Genomic DNA, 6,000 nt, shown 5'->3' with positions numbered 1-6,000 from the left:
AACACCTCAGAGCGTAGATCTCACAAACATTCTACAAAGACAGACAGACTTGACAGACTTGCTAGTGATACAACAGAAAGAGTCTAAACTCCCCCAAAGAGAGGTGCCGATGTTTGACGGCAATCCTCTCACTTTCAGATCATTTATGAAGGCTTTTAAGCACAACATCGAGGATAAAACCAACAGTAATGAGGATCGACTATACTTTCTGGAACAGTATACTGTTGGACAGCCAAAGGAGCTAGTCCAAAGCTGCTTTCTCATGAACGCCACAACTGGCTATGAGGAAGCAAAGCGCCTGCTTAAATATCACTTTGGTGATGATTTCAAAGTAATTTCTGCATATATCGAAAAGGCCTTAAACTGGAACCAAATCCGTACAGATGATGGAGAGGCACTTCATAGCTACGCCCTCTATCTAAAAGGCTGTGGTAATGCAGTTCAGGACCTCTCATACATGTCAGAGTTGGACTCACCATCTAACATGAAAAGACTTGTTTTCAAACTCCCATTTAAACTCCGAGAGACATGGCGGTCTACTGTGTGTGACATTACGGAAAGAACACACCAGAGACCTAAATTTAAGGACCTTGTCCTCTTCCTGGAAAGGCAGGTCAGAATCATCCAAGATCCCATCTTCGGGGATATCCAAGACCCTGCCAGAAGCACAAACAGCAGAACATTCAAAAGAGACCAACAGTATACAAGACCTAGCAGCAAGAAAAGCTTTGCTACAACTGTCATGCCCAAGACCGAAACCCACATGAACACTAATGCACAGGAGAGGCCGGAGAGGCCAGAGGGCATCCGTAAACCCATGGACGCCTTCATCAAACCTTGTGCTTTCTGTAACGGAGATCATGTGATGGAAACATGTGAAATGATAACAAAGATTCCCCACAAAGAGAAAGTTGAGCTACTAAAGAAAAACGGACTCTGCTTTGCCTGCTTGGTCAAAGGTCATATGAGTAAAGAATGCAAGAAACGTCTCACATGTCGTTCCTGTGAGAAAAAACACCCCACTGTCTTACATATAGATAACTTTACTCCAGGAAACAATAGGCCGGTAGCTAAGTGGGATTCAGACACCAGGAGTAATTGTATGGCTAAGGTTTCTTCTGCAGCACAAATTGCTATGGTGTCATCAGCAGCACAAAAGTGGGGCAGAACAACAGATCATAGATTAGCAGTGGTACCTGTAAAAATAAAGGCACACAAAGGCAGCTGTTTGATAGAGACGTATGCATTCCTAGATCCCGGAAGCACTGCTACCTTTGTCACAGAAAAACTGATGGAACAGTTGTCTGTCAGAGGAAAGAAAACCGAAATCTTACTCCGAACGATGGGTCATGAAAAGCCTGTGAAAACCCACGTGATAAGAGGACTGGAAGTATGCAGCCTGGAAGGCAACAGCTTCATAGAGCTTCCTGAAGTCTTCACACAACATGCCATTCCTGTCAATCAAGAAAACATCCCTACAGAAACGGACATAAAAGGAATTCCTTACTTAAATGAGGTCCACATAAAACCCATCAAAGCAGAAGTAGGCCTATTGATTGGTACAAATGTCCCACAGGCTATGGAACCACTGAGAGTGATCAATAGCCAAGGCAAGGGGCCCTATGCAGTCCTTACATACCTAGGTTGGACTATAAATGGACCTCTCTGCAGCACTGCACCTATGGATGAGGACGGTCGACCACGGATAGCGTCCAATAGAATATCAGTAGCCAAGCTAGAAGAGCTTCTAAGACACCAATACAACCAGGACTTTTCAGAGTCTGCCTACAATGAAAAACAAGAGCACTCATTTGAAGACAAGAAATTCTTGCATGTGATGAACAGCTCAGTCAAAAGGAAAGATGGCCACTACGAAATACAACTTCCTTTCCGTCACGATAACATCAGTATGCCAAACAACAGGAAGGTGGCGGAACAAAGAGTATTGAATCTAGCCCGTAGATTCCAGAAAGACGAATCCTTTCGGAAAGACTATCATGGCTTCATGTGTGACGTCTTGAGGAAAGGGCATGCAGAAAGAGTGCCAGAGGAACAACTCTCCCGGAAAGACGGAAGACTGTGGTATATTCCTCACCATGGTGTCTACCACAAAAGAAAAAAGACTATCCGGGTGGTGTTCGACTGCACCTCTTCATTCCAAGGAACTTCCTTAAATCGTGAGCTGTTGCCGGGTCCTGACCTTACGAACACACTAATGGGTGTACTTCTCAGATTCCGACAGGAACCAGTGGCAGTGATGGGGGACATTGAAGGAATGTTCCATCAAGTAAGAATACCAAAGCATGATGTGGACTTCCTCAGATTCCTGTGGTGGCCAGATGGCGACACCAACCAACCGCTAGCAGAATACCGGATGACGGTGCATCTCTTCGGAGCAGTCTCATCACCGAGCTGTGCCAATTTTGCACTGAAGCGGACAGCTGATGACAACGAAGGAAAGTATAGCACTGATGCTCTAAACACCATTCGTCGAAACTTTTATGTAGACGACTGTCTGAAATCTGTCCCAAACGAGGGCCAAGCCATCCGTCTGGTGAAAGAGCTTCGATCAGTCTGCACCACAGGTGGATTTAAACTCACCAAATGGACCAGTAACAGTCGTGCAGTCCTTGCCTCTGTTCCAGTGGAAGAGAGAGCAAAGGAAGTCAAAGATCTAGACCTCGACAAAGACAAACTGCCAATCGAAAGGGCCCTCGGCATGCAATGGGACATTGAGTCAGACACTTTCTTCTTTTCAATCGCCCCAAAACAACCATCAGTAACCCGCAGAAGCATTTTATCGGTGTTAAACTCTGTATACGACCCCCTAGGGTTCATAGCGCCAGTAATGCTGACAGGGAAAGGAATACTGCAGGACCTGTGCAAGCTAAATTGTGGATGGGATGAAACAATACCAACTGCTTACACAGAGAGATGGACGGAATGGCTAAAAGATCTTAACCTGATTTCCAGCCTAAGAATCAGGAGATGTCTTAAGCCACAAGATTTTGAAGTTGCTAGAGCACAGATGCACCACTTCTGCGACGCAAGTGAGCGAGGTTACGGGACAGTCAGCTACTTGAAACTTAGCAGTAAAGTTGGACTACCTAACATAATGTTTGTGATTGGGAAATCAAGAGTTGCACCCTTAAAGGTGGTGACAACTCCACGTCTGGAGCTTGCTAGTGCAGTTCTCGCTGCTAGGATAGACAGGATGTTGAGGAGAGAGCTCGAGTTAACCCTCGAGGACTCAGTCTTTTGGACCGACAGTACCGCTGTCTTAAAATACATCCAAAATGACGCCAGAAGGTTTCAAACCTATGTAGCCAACAGAGTGTCCACTATTCGGGAACTGACACACAAATTCCAATGGCGCCACATAAAGACAGAACTCAACCCCGCAGACATGGCATCAAGAGGCATAAAAACCGAGAAGTTCATTCAAGAAGGACATTGGCTGAGTGGTCCAAATTTCCTGATGCAACCAGAAACTGACTGGCCAGTGATTCAAGTACCACCCACGCTGTATGACAGTGACCCGGAGGTCAAGAAGGTGGCCATGGCTTTCACTACAAGTATACTGCAGAAGGAAAGGCCACTGACTCGTTTTATTGAGCACTTCTCATCATGGAACAAATTGATCCGATCATCAGCCTGGATCTTAAAATTCAAAGAAACTCTGAGACGAAAGAAAACTAGTAACGCCTACCCAACCGGGTCGCAGCTGTCCGTGGAGGATTTAGCCAAGGCAGAGCAATCACTTGTGTCTTATGTCCAACAACAATCCTTCAAAGATGAAGTGACCTCTCTACAAAGGGGCTTACCCATAAAGAGAAACAGTAGGATCTATAGACTAGATCCTATCCTCCAACATGGAATCCTGAGAGTCGGAGGCAGACTAAGTAAGCTGGCAATGCCAGAGGAAACCAAACATCCTGCTATTCTACCCAAAGACAACCACCTGTCAAAGATACTCCTACACCACACCCACACCTCGATGGCTCATTGTGGAAGAAATCAACTTATCGCAAAACTCAGGACAAAATACTGGATTCTAAGAGTAAATTCTGCTGCAAGAAAGATCACAAGGGACTGTGTACTTTGCAGGAGATGGCATGGCACAGCAATAACACAAAAAATGTCCGACCTACCGCTACACAGGATAACACCTGATTTGCCGCCCTTCACCCATACAGGACTAGACTACTTCGGGCCCATAGAAGTCAAGCGCGGCCGCAGCAAAGTAAAACGGTATGGAGCCTTGTTTACGTGCCTGGCAAGCAGAGCTGTACATCTGGAGATGGCCTACTCAATGGATACAGACTCATGTATTTCTGCACTGCGAAGATTCATCTGCAGACGAGGCCAAGTGAAAGAAATTGTTTCCGATAACGGTACTAATTTTGTCGGGACTGAACGAGAGCTTCGAGAAGCACTTACACACCTTGACCTCAGCAAGATCCAGCATTCGATGCACGCTGAAGGTATCAAATGGACATTCAACCCCCCTTATGGTGCTCATCATGGAGGCGTATGGGAACGACTCATCCGGATGATAAAAAAGAACCTCTACTCCATCACAAGGGAACAGATCCTGGATGACGAGAGTCTCCAAACAGCTCTATGTGAAGTAGAGGCAATCATGAATGACCGGCCCATCACAGTCTTATCCCAGGATGCCAAAGATCCAGAACCTCTGACACCCAACCACCTGCTTCAAATGAAGCGAATGCCGACTCTTCCACCTGGACTCTTCGACAAAAGTGATACCTATTCCAGACGAAGATGGAAGCAGACTCAGTATATAGCGGATCTCTTCTGGAAACGCTGGATACGAGAGTACCTCCCATTGCTACAGGAGAGACAGAAATGGAATAAGATCAAAAGGAACCTAAAGTATGGAGACATAGTGCTGATCATCGATGAAAGCTCACCACGCAACTCCTGGCCTATGGGCCGAATCACGGAAACCTTTCCCCACAAAAGGGGACATGTACGTCGTGTCAAGATCAGGACACAAAATGGCACCTTGGAAAGGCCCATCACAAAGCTGTGCCTCCTACAAAACATGCCCTGATTAGATCCTCGAATAGACTTTGCCCCCTTTTCTTCGACCCTTGAGAGAACTCATTTTCCCTTTCTCAGGAATTTTTTGAACCCGTTTTACAAAAAGGACTATCGAAACTAAATGGATTATATTTTTGGCCTTTTTTCTTAATTCTATGGACACGAGACAAAGGACTCTAAAGAATGTGCTTCATATGTTTAAATGTATGAATTGTCCTCTACCGGTCAATTAGGGGCCGGAGTGTAGAAGCCATTCCACTACATTTGTATCGTGCACAATGAAACTGCCTTTTCTGTTGATTTGATTGATTTGTGATGATGTAATGATGACGTCAGGGGGCGTCGGCTATTTAAATGTCACCTGAGTAAGGCCAGGTGTGTTTTTCTATTTCGAGAGCGGAAGGAGATATTATTTTTGACGGCATTACGCATTACGCATTACGCATTACGCATTAGGCATTGAATTCTCATTTATTTTGATTGTGATTTAGGTTGTTTTTGCCGAACAATAAATAAAGAATTTTGAAGTGACAATACGAGCAAATGCGCGTTGATTTTAGCGACCGCTCCTACAGAGCGCATGGAACGTATAACATAGAACGTATGGAACATATGGAACGTATAGAGCGCATGGAACGTATAACATATAGAACGTATGGAACATATGGAACGTATAACATATTGAACGTATGGAGCATATGGAACGTATAGAACGCATGGAACGTATAGAACGCATGGGACGTATGGAACATATTGAACGTATGGAGCATATGGAACGTATAGAACGCATGGAACATATGGAACGTATAGAGCGCATGGAACGTATAGAACGCATGGAACGTATAGAACGCATGGGACGTATGGAACATATGGAACGTATGGAACATATGGAACGTATAGAACGTATGGAACATATGGAACGTATAGAGCGCA

This window comes from Gasterosteus aculeatus, chromosome 10 (genome assembly GCF_964276395.1).
Source record: "Gasterosteus aculeatus chromosome 10, fGasAcu3.hap1.1, whole genome shotgun sequence".
NCBI classification, from domain to species: Eukaryota; Metazoa; Chordata; class Actinopteri; order Perciformes; family Gasterosteidae; genus Gasterosteus; species Gasterosteus aculeatus.
The sequence above is the reverse complement of the archived record's forward strand: the minus strand, read 5'-3'. Positions refer to the sequence as shown.